Source organism: Ranitomeya imitator, chromosome 6 (assembly GCF_032444005.1).
Source record: "Ranitomeya imitator isolate aRanImi1 chromosome 6, aRanImi1.pri, whole genome shotgun sequence".
Lineage (NCBI taxonomy): Eukaryota > Metazoa > Chordata > Amphibia > Anura > Dendrobatidae > Ranitomeya > Ranitomeya imitator.
In genome coordinates this window covers 105,207,922-105,221,477 of record NC_091287.1, presented here as the reverse complement: position 1 = coordinate 105,221,477, position 13,556 = coordinate 105,207,922, and positions in this window count along the sequence as shown.

The following is a 13,556-nucleotide window of genomic DNA, read 5'->3' as shown; positions in this document are numbered from 1 at the left end:
CTGTTAGGGCTAGCGGAACGCACCAAATAATAAGACAGATAGAGTATGGTGCGTTCGCAGCCCGGGGTCCACCGCGCAGAGATGGAACCTGCTGCCAAGTAATGACGGACTATATGGCGGTACTCATAAGTATACACACGTGGGTTAAACTTCACCCAGCGTGAAGGAAGCGATCCTGTTGCGTCACAGGACCACGGTACCGCACATAGAGCGCGAGCAAGTAGTCAGAGAACTCAACCCCAACTAGGATTGAAGTCCGATTAGACCCTTGCTGGCACAACACCGCAACTGGGTGTGTAAAGAAACTAAATAACAATTTTTAAGGCACAAGAGTGCATGCGGTGCCGCACTGACGAACGCCACTAACCACCCAGGCTTGGGTAAGGAAAGCACAGAGGAAGTGCACGGCGCCGTACTGGCGGTCACAGCAACTGACGCTGCAATATGTGATTAGTGCTGTAGGCTAAGTCGGGCGCTAGATAGCAACCATACTCCTTCCGCGAACAGGCATTCAATAGGGTAGGGGTATCCAAGGACGACTTGCACTCACAACATACACACATTAACAATTGTACACTAGCGCATGGCCGTGCGGTCATGCACAGTTTATATAGCTGCAGCACAGGAAGTGGCCACAGAAACTTTGCCCTTCCAAGACCTGCCAAGAGGACCAATGGAATGTGCTGCAGAGCCTGAGCACATGACCCTCGATCTCCAACGGGAGATCTTGCCCTGGGCATGCTCAGTGTGTGCAGACAAGGACTTAGAGAAGTCCCAGAGAAGTCCGCTCGCTGCTGACCAGCACTGGCTTTAATGGCAGAAGCTGAAGAAGCAGCAGTAACTCTCTGTACAGAGTGAGACTGAGCAAGATGCTGGGACCGACGTCCTTGCTGAGCAGACTCCACTGCGGCTGGATGAGAATGGGAGACCGCAGCGGAGATGGCTCGAGATTCCCCCTGTGCAGAAGTGGGAACTCGAGACCTAACATTACCCCCCCTCCTAGGGCCCCCCCCTCCTTGGGCCTCGCTACGCTCGAAGGCAGCAATGAGCTGTGGGGCCCGAATGTTTTCAGCAGGCTCCCATGACCTGTCCTCCGGGCCATAACCCTTCCAATCCACCAGATAGAACTTTTTGCCGCGTACCACCTTGCACCCCAAAATAGCGTTCACCTCGTAATCGTCCGTAGACGAACCCGATGTCCCGGTAGATGACTCGGAAAACCGGGACATGTATACGGGTTTCAAGAGGGACACATGAAAGGTGTCGGTGATACCCAAGCGTGGAGGAAGAGCCAAACGGTAGACCACAGGATTAACCCGTTCGAGAACCTTGAAGGGACCCAAGTAGCGAGGAGCAAACTTAGTGAACTCAACTCGCAGCCTGATGTTACGGGCGGAGAGCCACACCAAGTCGCCAGGAGCAAAGGTCGGAGCGGGGCGCCGATGAACATCGGCGGAGGACCTCATTCTCTCCTTGGAGGCCCGAATGGCATCCTGCGTGCGGTCCCAAATGTCCCGTGCCTCCACAGCCCAGTCTGCTACCCTGGAGTCAGCAGAAGACACAGGCATGGGCGCAGGAACACGCGGATGCTGGCCGTAATTTAGGAGGAAAGGAGTCTGACCGGTGGAGTCGGCTACGGCATTGTTAAGTGCAAACTCTGCCCACAGTAGCAAGGATGCCCAGTCATCCTGCCTGGCAGAAACAAAATGTCGTAAATATGTGACCTAGGTCTGGTTGGCCCTCTCTACCAACCCATTCGTTCCAGGATGATATGCCGAAGAGAGATTTAACTCAATACTGAGTAGACGACAAAGCTCTCTCCAGAATCAAGACGCAAACTGGGGACCCCGGTCACTAACAATTTTGTCTGGCATACCGTGTAGGCGAAAGATATGCTTGACGAACAAAACAGCCAATGCCCGTGCAGAAGGTAGCCGTGGAAGAGGCACCAAGTGCACCATTTTGGAAAAATGGTTGGTGATCACCCAGATAATAGTGCAGTTACGAGACTTGGGTAAGCCCACCACAAAGTCCATCCCGACCATCTCCCAGGGCCTGTCCGCCACCGGCAGAGGATAAAGCAAACCAGCTGGCCATTGCCGAGGAGTCTTGTTCTTGGCGCAAGAGACACACGCCCGAACATACTCTGCGACATCACGAGCCATATGCGGCCACCAGTATGTCCTCGCCAGTAACTCAGATGTCCTTTTGGTACCAAAATGTCCACCCACCCTGGATGAGTGTGCCCAAGAGAGAACCTCCGGTCGCAAACTGGATGGAACAAAAGTCTTGCCCGGGGGCACAGACTCTAGCGAAACCGGGGCTACAGTTCTCAAGCTCTCGGTGGGGACAATAAGCCGAGGCTCCTCCTCCTCCTCCGCAGATGACACAACGGAGCGAGAGAGAGCGTCGACCCGAATGTTCTTCTCCCCAGAAAGAAAATGGAGGGTGAAATGAAACCGGGAGAAGAATAAATACCATCTGGCCTGGTGAGAATTCAACCGCTGGGCTGTCTGCAGGTACACCAAATTTTTATGGTCTGTGAAGACTTGGAAGGGAAAACTTGCTCCCTCCAAGAGATGTCTCCACTCCGAGAAAGCCAACTTCATGGCTAGCAACTCCCTGTCCCCGATGGAATAATTCCTCTCTGCTGGTGAGAAGGTCTTGGAGAAAAAGAAGCAAGGATGCTTCCGACCTTGAGCATCCTTTTGGAAGAGGACTGCTCCAGCACCAACAGAAGAGGCATCTACCTCCATGATAAATGGCTTATCAACATCGGGGCGATGTAGGATGGGAGCGCTAGCGAAGTGTGACTTTATGGAGTTAAAGGCCTTGGATACCTCCTCAGACCACAATTTGGGATTCACCCCCTTCTTGGTGAGGGCAACCAAGGGAGCTACCAAAGTTGAGAAGTGCGGAATGAACTGGCGATAATAATTAATGAACCCCATAAAGCACTGCACCGCTTTAAGAGAATGGGGTTCCTGCCAGTCCATCACAGCCTGTAGTTTAGCAGGATCCATAGCCAATCCCTGGGCAGAGATGATGTAGCCTAGGAAAGGTAAGGACTCCTGCTCAAACATACACTTCTCCAACTTGGCATAGAGGGAGTTTGCCCGTAGGAGGTCGAAGACTTTGCAAACATCTCTCCGGTGGGAGTCAATATCTGGAGAGTAGATGAGAATATCATCCAGATAGACTACGACCGAGGTGGAAAGCATATCCCGGAAGATATCGTTCACAAAGTCTTGGAAAACGGCCGGGGCATTACAGAGCCCGAAGGGCATCACCAGATATTCATAGTGCCCATCCCTGGTGTTAAAAGCCATCCTCCATTCGTCCCCCTCACGGATGCGAATCAGGTTGTAAGCACCCCGCAGATCTAGTTTAGTAAATACCCTTGCTCCCCGAAGCCTATCGAAGAGCTCAGATATCAAGGGCAAAGGATACTTATTTTTAACGGTGATGGCGTTAAGACCCCTGTAGTCTATGCATGGACGTAGTTCCCCATTCTTCTTCTGCACGAAGAAGAACCCTGCCCCAGCAGGTGACACTGACTTCCTAATGAATCCTCTTGCCAGATTTTCCTGGATGTACTGTGACATTGCCTCCGTCTCCGGGAGAGATAGCGGATAGACTAGACCCCGGGGAGGCTCAGCACCAGGCAAGAGATCAATAGGACAGTCATAGGGGCGATGGGGCGGAAGGATCTCCGCCGCCTTTTTGGAGAACACGTCTGCATAAGACCAATACTGCTTGGGGAGAGAGGAAAGATCTGCGGGTACCTCAGTAGTAGCAACCTGAACGCACTCCCTCTGACACCTACCCCCACAAGATTCGCCCCATCCCAGGATTCTGCCAGAGGACCACTCGACATGAGGAGAGTGGTACCGTAGCCAAGGTATTCCCAACAGGACCTCATTAATTCCCTTAGGAATGACGAGCAGAGATATAATCTCCTGATGAGATGGCGACATGGACAGAGTAAAAGGGATGGTCTGGTGTGTTATCTGTGAGGGCAGTGTCGACCCATTCACCACTCATACCGTTACTGGTTGAGCTAGCATAACCAGGGGTATTGCGTGACGTTGGGCGACGGCAGAAGACATAAAATTGCCCTCCTCCCCAGAATCCACGCAGAGTTCTACCGAGTGGGAGAATGAGCCTATAGTAATTGTCCCCTTAAAGGACAATTTAGAGGCAAACGTCGCCGTGTCTAGTGCACCTCCACCTACTACCACTAGACGCTGACGTTTCCTTGACCGCTGAGAACATCTGGTGGCTAGATGTCCCGACTGCTGGCATACATGACAGACCTTGAGTGCACCTGCGGTCCGGGACTTAGATCCCGCTTGTGACACTTCCCTGGCCTCATGTGACTCAGGAACCAGAACCGGAGATTCCAGAGGTTTGGCGAAGGTAGGAGCCAGCCGAAACCTCTGCCTACACTGGGCTCGCTCTAACCTCCGCTCGTTAAAACGGAGGTCAATTCGAGTGGAGACAGTTATTAACTCCTCCAGTGTGGCAGGAATCTCCCTAGTGGCCAGAGAGTCCTTAACGTGGTCAGCCAGGCCCTTCCAAAATATGGGGATAAGAGCTTTATCCGACCAATCCAGCTCAGAAGCTAAAGTGCGGAATTGGACGGCAAAATGACTGACCAAGGACTCACCCTGAGTTAATGCCAGCAGTTGGAGCGCAGTATCATGGGTGACTTGAGGTCCTAAAAAGACGTGTTTCAGAGTGCTCAGAAACAGCGGAGCACTCTGCACCACATGATCGCCACGCTCCCACAGTGGCGTAGCCCATTCCAACGCCCTGTCCGACAAGAGAGACACTATAAATCCCACCTTAGCCCGCTCTGTGGGAAAACGTGCAGCCAGGAGCTCGAGGTGAATAGAGCACTGACTCACAAATCCCCTACAAAATTTGCTATCACCAGAAAATTTTTCTGGCAGCGGGAGGCGAGAAAATGTCAGAGCAGGGGTGGCAATGGACAGGGTTGCTGCAGCCACGCTAGCAGCCTGTACAGCAACTGCGGTAACATCCACAGCTGAGGTTGCGCTCTCAAGAGCCGCCAACCTACCCTCCAGCTGCTGGATATACCGCAAGGATTGCTGTTTGTCCATCATTACTAGCCAGACCCTGGCGCTAGTGTAATGTTAGGGCTAGCGGAACGCACCAAATAATAAGACAGATAGAGTATGGTGCGTTCGCAGCCCGGGGTCCACCGTGCAGAGATGGAACCTGCTGCCAAGTAATGACGGACTATATGGCGGTACTCATAAGTATACACACGTGGGTTAAACTTCACCCAGCGTGAAGGAAGCGATCCTGTTGCGTCACAGGACCGCGGTACCGCACATAGAGCGCGAGCAAGTAGTCAGCGAACTCAACCCCAACTAGGATTGAAGTCCGATTAGACCCTTGCTGGCACAACACCGCAACTGGGTGTGTAAAGAAACTAAATAACAATTTTTAAGGCACAAGAGTGCATGCGGTGCCACACTGACGAACGCCACTAACCACCCAGGCTTGGGTAAGGAAAGCACAGAGGAAGTGCACGGCGCCGTACTGGCGGTCACAGCAACTGACGTTGTAATGTGTGATTAGTGCTGTAGGCTAAGTCGTGCGCTAGATAGCAACCATACTCCTTCCGCGAACAGGCATTCAATAGGGTAGGGGTATCCAAGGATGACTTGCACTCACAACCTACACACATTAACAATTGTACACTAGCGCATGGCCGTGCGGTCATGCGCAGTTTATATAGCTGCAGCACAGGAAGTGGCCACAGAAACTTTGCCCTTCCAAGACCTGCCAAGAGGACCAATGGAATGTGCTGCAGAGCCTGAGCACATGACCCTCGATCTCCAACGGGAGATCTTGCCCTGGGCATGCTCAGTGTGTGCAGACAAAGACTTAGTCCCAGAGAAGTCCGCTCGCTGCTGACCAGCACTGGCTTTAATGGCAGAAGCTGAAGAAGCAGCAGTAACTCTCTGTACAGAGTGAGACTGAGCAAGACGCTGGGACCGATGTCCTTGCTGAGCAGACTCCACTGCGGCTGGATGAGAATGGGAGACCGCAGCGGAGATGGCTCGAGATTCCCCCTGTGCAAAAGCGGGAACTCGAGACCTAACACTCACTCAGCTGCTTTCAGAGGTAGGCACAGGAACGCTTCTTGGATCGATCACTGCCTTGGATCGATCATACCTTACTGCACAGTCCAAATATCTATGGGATTCACCAGCTCAGGATCCAGTACACTTTAGCTCTCACTGGAGCTACTACCTGGAGACCTTCCTGTCTCCAAACCCACAGCAGAGAAAAAAACATAGTAGCTGGAAATTAATCTTCTCCAACCATGCCCTTGAGGTGGAGATTAGAGTTGAGCAAATGTTTCAAAATTTGCTTCCTATTATGATCGGTAGTGAATATTGTTTTTGCAATATTCACCGAACACAGTTGAACGTCATTGGAGTCAATGAGAATAGAAATGAGTGAACATGTTCGGACATGACCGTCAAATATAAATTTGCCACAAACAGGGTACCAATATGGCAAATTCAGATTCGGTGACTAATTCTGAACATATTCGCTCAACTGTAGTGGAGATATGGTGAGTAGGCATCTCACCCATCTCTTACTCCTACTCAAAGAAAAACCAAACCCTTGCAATGGCTGATTAAGCCCTCAGCACCTAACATGCTGGAGAGAAACTTCTGGGTTTCAAATCACAGAAGATAGCAACCTTCATGACAAATATCTCCCCTTACATATAGCGCCTGTAATCCTGTCACAGCATGTTATAACATTAGTACAGTGGGGCAAAAAAGTATTTAGTCAGTCAGCAATAGTGCAAGTTCCACCACTTAAAAAGATGAGAGGCGTCTGTAATTTACATCATAGGTAGACCTCAACTATGGGAGACAAACTGAGAAAAAAAAATCCAGAAAATCACATTGTCTGTTTTTTTAACAATTTATTTGCATATTTTGGTGGAAAATAAGTGTTTGGTCAGAAACAAACAATCAAGATTTCTGGCTCTGACAGACCTGTAACTTCTTCTTTAAGAGTCTCCTCTTTCCTCCACTCATTACCTGTAGTAATGGCACCTTTTTAAACTTGTTATCAGTATAAAAAGACACCTGTGCACACCCTCAAACAGTCTGACTCCAAACTCCACTATGGTGAAGACCAAAGAGCTGTCAAAGGACACCAGAAACAAAATTATAGCCCTGCACCAGGCTGGGAAGACTGAATCTGTAATAGCCAACCAGCTTGGAGTGAAGAAATCAACAGTGGGAGCAATAATTAGAAAATGGAAGACATACAAGACCACTGATAATCTCCCTCGATCTGGGGCTCCACGCAAAATCCCACCCCGTGGGGTCAGAATGATCACAAGAACGGTGAGCAAAAATCCCAGAACCACGCGGGGGGACCTAGTGAATGAACTGCAGAGAGCTGGGACCAATGTAACAAGGCCTACCATAAGTAACACACTACGCCTCCATGGACTCAGATCCTGCAGTGCCAGACGTGTCCCACTGCTTAAGCCAGTACATGTCCGGGCCCGTCTCAAGTTTGCTAGAGAGCATTTGGATGATCCATAGGAGTTTTGGGAGAATGTCCTATGGTCTGATGAAACCAAACTGGAACTGTTTGGTAGAAACACAACTTGTCATGTTTGGAGGAAAAAGAATACTGAGTTGCATCCATCAAACACCATACCTACTGTAAAGCATGGTGGTGGAAACATCATGCTTTGGGGCTGTTTCTCTGCAAAGGGGCCAGGACGACTGATCCGGGTACATGAAAGAATGAATGGGGCCATCTATCGTGAGATTTTGAGTGCAAACCTCCTTCCATCAGCAAGGGCATTGAAGATGAAACGTGGCTGGGTCTTTCAACATGACAATGATCCAAAGCACACCGCCAGGGCAACGAAGGAGTGGCTTCGTAAGAAGCATTTCAAGGTCCTGGAGTGGCCTAGCCAGTCTCCAGATCTCAACTTTATAGAAAACCTTTGGAGGGAGTTGAAAGTCCGTGTTGCCAAGCGAAAAGCCAAAAACATCACTGCTCTAGAGGAGATCTGCATGGAGGAATGGGCCAACATACCAACAACAGTGTTGCAACCTTGTGAAGACTTACAGAAAACGTTTGACCTCTGTCATTGCCAACAAAGGATATATTACAAAGTATTGAGATGAAATTTTGTTTCTGACCAAATACTTATTTTCCACCATAATATGCAAATATATTGTTAAAAAAACAGACAATGTGATTTTCTGGATTTTTTTTCTCAGTTTGTCTCCCATAGTTGAAGTCTACCTATGATGTAAATTACAGACGCCTCTCACCTTTTTAAGTGGTGGAACTTGCACTATTGCTGACTGACTAAATACTTTTTTGCCCCACTTGTATATTGTATACACAGTGCATCACAAAAGTGAGTATGTCAATCACTTTTTTGAAATTTTTTATTGAATCTTTTCATGGGACAATATTTAAGATATAACACTTTGATACAATGTAAAGTGGTCAATGTACAGCTTGTACAGATGTGTACTTTATGTGTTCTACATTATCTTACACGCAACTGATGCTGTTACATTTTGGACTGATGCCTTCTGTCATAATGGCTTACCACTGAGAAATTTATTTCATACGTTACTATCTGAGCTTAAAATTTCTGTGTAATAGCATCTACTGGAAATTCCAAAATCATTTAGTATTGGTACATCTACCTATACTGGTTGGGGGTATGTTATTTCAGCAATACATCTTTCCATTTTATTATTTTTTCATGCAGTGTTTTGCTAGCATAATGAATGCAGTTGCTTTCTCTCTCTGTAAATAGACTAATTTTACACTTGGCACTTTTTAGGAATCTACCTCATTGGGTAATTATCCCATGTTATTTAACTAGCTACTCACAATAGCAATAGTTGGTCACTGTCCCTATAACAAGCCCAGAGTGTTAAAAGAACAGCATTGATTATGCACATGATGTATCGTTAGATTATATATAAACTGGTCCCCACCAAGATCCACAACTTGCTAAAACATTAGAGAGGTATAAAAGTTATTCATTCTGCACTAAGCACCTGATAAAAGAGATAAATAAATTCCAATTATACACTAATTAGACCACATTCAATAGATATTTTATACATCAAACACTCCTCAAATACTTGCAGATCGTTAGGGTGTTAGTTAGTGTTGAGCATTCTGATACTGCAAATATCAGGTATCGGCTGATATTTGCTGTATCGGATTTCCGATACTGAGTTCCGATACTTTTAAGATATCGGATACCGGAATCGGATGTTCCTACAGTGCAATGATACACTATAATGGAGTGTGGGTGGTGCGTAGATGGAGACTGCGTGTCTATGTGTATGGGCAGGGTCTGTGCGTGACCTTGGAGGGTCTGTATGGGCCTGCTGAGGGTCTGTACGGGCCTGCTGGGGGTCTGTGGGGGCCTGCCGGGGGTCTGTGTGGGTCTGCCGGGGGTCTGAGCGGGCCTGCAAGCGGTCTGTGCGGCCTGCTGGGGGTCTGTGCGGGCCTGCCAGGGGTCTGTGCAGGCCTGCCGGTGGTCTGTACGGGCCTGCCAGGGGTCTGTGCTGGCTGCCGGGGGTCTGTACAGGCCTGCCGGGGGTCTGTGCAGCCTGCTGGGGGTCTGTACGGGCCTGCCGGGGGTTTGTATGGGCTGCCGGGGGTCTGTGCAGGCCTGCCGGGGGGTCTGTATGGGCCTGCCGGGGGCACAAAATGGATGAAATGTGTGGCCATCAGGCGCAATCCGGCGCCAATACAACTCTATGAGAAATAAACGCATCCGGTGGATCCTGCAAATGTGCTCGCAGGATGCGTTTTTTGCCCTTAGACTTGTATTAGCGACAGATCGCGACAGATTGCCACATGTCGCATCCATCGTGCAATGGATCCATCGTGTTTTGGCGGACCGTCGGCATGAAAAAACATTCAAGTGAACTTTTTTTTGTCCATTGTGTCTGCCATTTTCTATCGCGCATGCGCGGCAGAAACTCCGCCCCCTCCTCCCGGACTTCAGGATGGGCATGCGTTGAAAAACTGCATTTGCTGCCCACGTCGTGCACAAATTTCACAACGTGTGTCGGTACGTCGGCCCGACGAATAGCGACGGACCCGTACTGATGCAAGTGTGAAAGAGGCCTTAATATTGTGAATTCTGTTGTCAAGCTCCCTCCTGTGGTCATGAATGGTACTTCGGCTGGTTCTGTCCATGGGCTTCCTCTGGTGGTTGTGAGTGGGGCTGCGGCTTCTGAGTTTCCTTCCACAGGTGACGAGGTTAATTCGTTAGCTGGCTGCTCTATTTAACTCCACTTAGTTCATTGCTCCATGCCACCTGTCAATGTTCCAGTATTGGTCTAGTTCACTCCTGGATCGTTCTTGTGACCTGTCTTCCCAGCAGAAGCTAAGTTCCTGCTTGTTTTTCTCTTGTTTGCTATTTTTCTGTCCAGCTTGCTATTTTGATTTTTGTCTTGATTGCTGGAAGCTCTGGGACGCAGAGGGAGCGCCTCCGCACCGTGAGTCGGTGCGGAGGGTCTTTTTGCGCCCTCTGCGTGGTCTTTTTGTAGTTTTTTGTGCTGACCGCAAAGTTACCTTTCCTATCCTCAGTCTGTTCAGTAAGTCGGGCCTCACTTTGCTAAATCTATTTCATCTCTGTGTTTGTAATTTTCATCTTTACTCACAGTCATTATATGTGGGGGGCTGCCTTTTCCTTTGGGGAATTTCTCTGAGGCAAGGTAGGCTTTATATTTCTATCTTTAGGGCTAGCTAGTTTCTTAGGCTGTGACGAGTTGCATAGGGAGCGTTAGGAGCAATCCACGGCTATTTCTAGTGTGTGTGATAGGATTAGGGATTGCGGTCAGCAGAGTTCCCACGTCTCAGAGCTCGTCCTATAATATTAGTAACTATCAGGTCATTCCGTGTGCTCTTAACCACCAGGTCCATTATTGTCCTAACCACCAGGTCATAACACTTAATGAGCGTTTAATTTAAAAAAAATGGAAAAAGCGGCAATTTTCTGCGCCAGAGGGGGAAAGCCGAAGACCGGGGCCAATATCTGTAGCCTGCTATGAATATCAGCCGGCAGTTGTCTGCGTAGCCTTTACTGGCTATTAAAATAGGGGACCCCCCAAAAAATGACGTTGGGTCCCCCTATAGTTTATAGCCAGAAAGGCTATGCAGACAGCTGCGGGCTTATATCCATAGCCTAGAGATGGGCTATGGATATTGGCCCCCCCGGCTACAAATACCAGTCTGTAAGATGCACCAATTCCGGCACTTAGCCCCTCTCTTCCCACTCCCGTGTCAATAAGACAACTATCCATTATTAATCCTAGTGTAGTTAAAGAGTTAAAAAAAATAAAGACACAGCCAGAAAAAATTATTTTAATATTCTTCATTTAACCATACTTACCATACTTCAGCGCCTGCAAAAAACTTAAAATAATAAGCCGTATACTACCTGTCCGCCATAGTCCAATTAATAGCGAGTGTCCCACGACAATCTCCCCTATAGAACAGTGACATCTGGTGATGTCACTGCTCTATAGGACCCTCAGTGACACACTGACAGGAGACAATGGCTCCTGCAGTGCATCACTGAGAGATTACTATAGTTCAGAGTCTCACTTTATGGCAATTGCTGCGTGGGAAATTTCTTACACAGCAATGCCAAAAGTGAGACAAGTGACTTTTTTGTACAGCGGTGGAGGAATACAGTGCAGAAGGATACCTTCCTCCCGTCATTGTATTCCTGGAGCCCCTAAAGAGAGGTCGTATCAGCTGATGCTGCATTTCTCCACTGGAGATCATCGTGGAACACTCTTGGATTTCTGTGGATCGGGGAGTATATTGGTTGTTTGTTATTTTAATATTTTTACAGATGACACTGGCTTCGGGGAACAAAGAGACAAGTGATGGTGAGTATGTACTCTATGCTATATGTACTGTATGTCTATGTGTATGTATTGTATGTAATGTATGAATGTACTGTATGTAGTATGTATGTAGTATGTATATAGTATGTATTTATGCATGTATGTTGTATGTATGTAGTATGTTGTATGTATGTAGTATGTATGTAGTATGCATGCAGTATGTATGTTGTATGTATGCATGTTGTATGAATGTAGTATGTATGCATGTAGTATGTATTTATGTTGCATGTATGTAATATGTATGTATGTAGTATGTATGTAGTATGTAGTATGTATGCAGTATGTTGTATGTATGTATGTATGTAGTATGTAGTATGTATGTATGTTGTATGCATGTAGTATGTATGTTGCATGTATGTGGTATGTTGTATGTATGTTGTATGTATGTAGTATGTATGTAGTATGTTGTATGTGTGTTGTATGTTGTATGTATGTAGTATGTAGTATGTATGTACTGTATGTAGTATGTATGTTGTATGTATGTAGTATGTAGCATGTATGTAGTATGCATGTAGTATGTATGTGTGTGTGTTTTTTTACATTCAACACATTAGCCGGATGATGGGACTACTACTGTCCCGTCATTGGCTAATGTGCCAATCACTGTCATTGTAGCAGGCATAGCCAATGGGATTTGTAGTCCCATCGGACGATGCCTGCACACAAGCACAAAGACCCCTGAAAGGGCCGCACAGACCCCCGAGAGGCCCGTACAGACCCCCGGCAGGCCGCACAGACCCCTGAAAGGCCCGTACAGACCCCCGGCAGGCCACACAGACCCCCGGCAGGCCGCACAGACCCCTGAGAGGCCCATACAGACCCCCGGCAGGCCGCACATACCCCCAGCAGGCCGCACAGACCACCGAGAGGCCTGTACAGACCCCGGCAGGCCGCACAAACACCCGAGAGGCCCATACAGACCCCCAGCAGGCCGCACAGACCTCCGGCAGGCCACACAGACCCCCGGCAATCTTGCCTTGCACAGGCGTGTACTCCGAAGGACAGATAGATTTCTTACACAGCAATGCCAAAAGTGAGACAAGCAACTTTTTTGTACAGCGGTGGAGGAATACAGTGCGGAAGGATACCTTCCTCCCATCATTGTATTCCTGGAGCCCCTAGAAAGCGGTCGCATCAGCTGATGCTGCATTTCTCCACTGGAGATCATCGTGGGACACTCTTGGATTTCTGTGGATCGGGGAGTATATTGGTTGTTTGTTATTTTAATATTTTTACAGATGACACTGTCTTCGGGGAACAAAGAGACAAGTGATGGTGAGTATGTACTCTATGTTATATGTACTGTATGTCTATGTGTATGTATTGTATGTAATGTATGAATGTACTGTATGTAGTATGTATGTAGTATGTATATAGTATGTATGTATGTTGTATGTATGTAGTATGTTGTATGTATGTAGTATGTATGTATGTAGTATGTATTTATGTTGCATGTATGTAATATGTATGTATGTAGTATGTATGTAGTATGTATGTTGTATGTATGTAGTATGTTGTATGTATGTATGTATGTAGTATGTATGCATGTTGTATGTATGTAGTATGTAT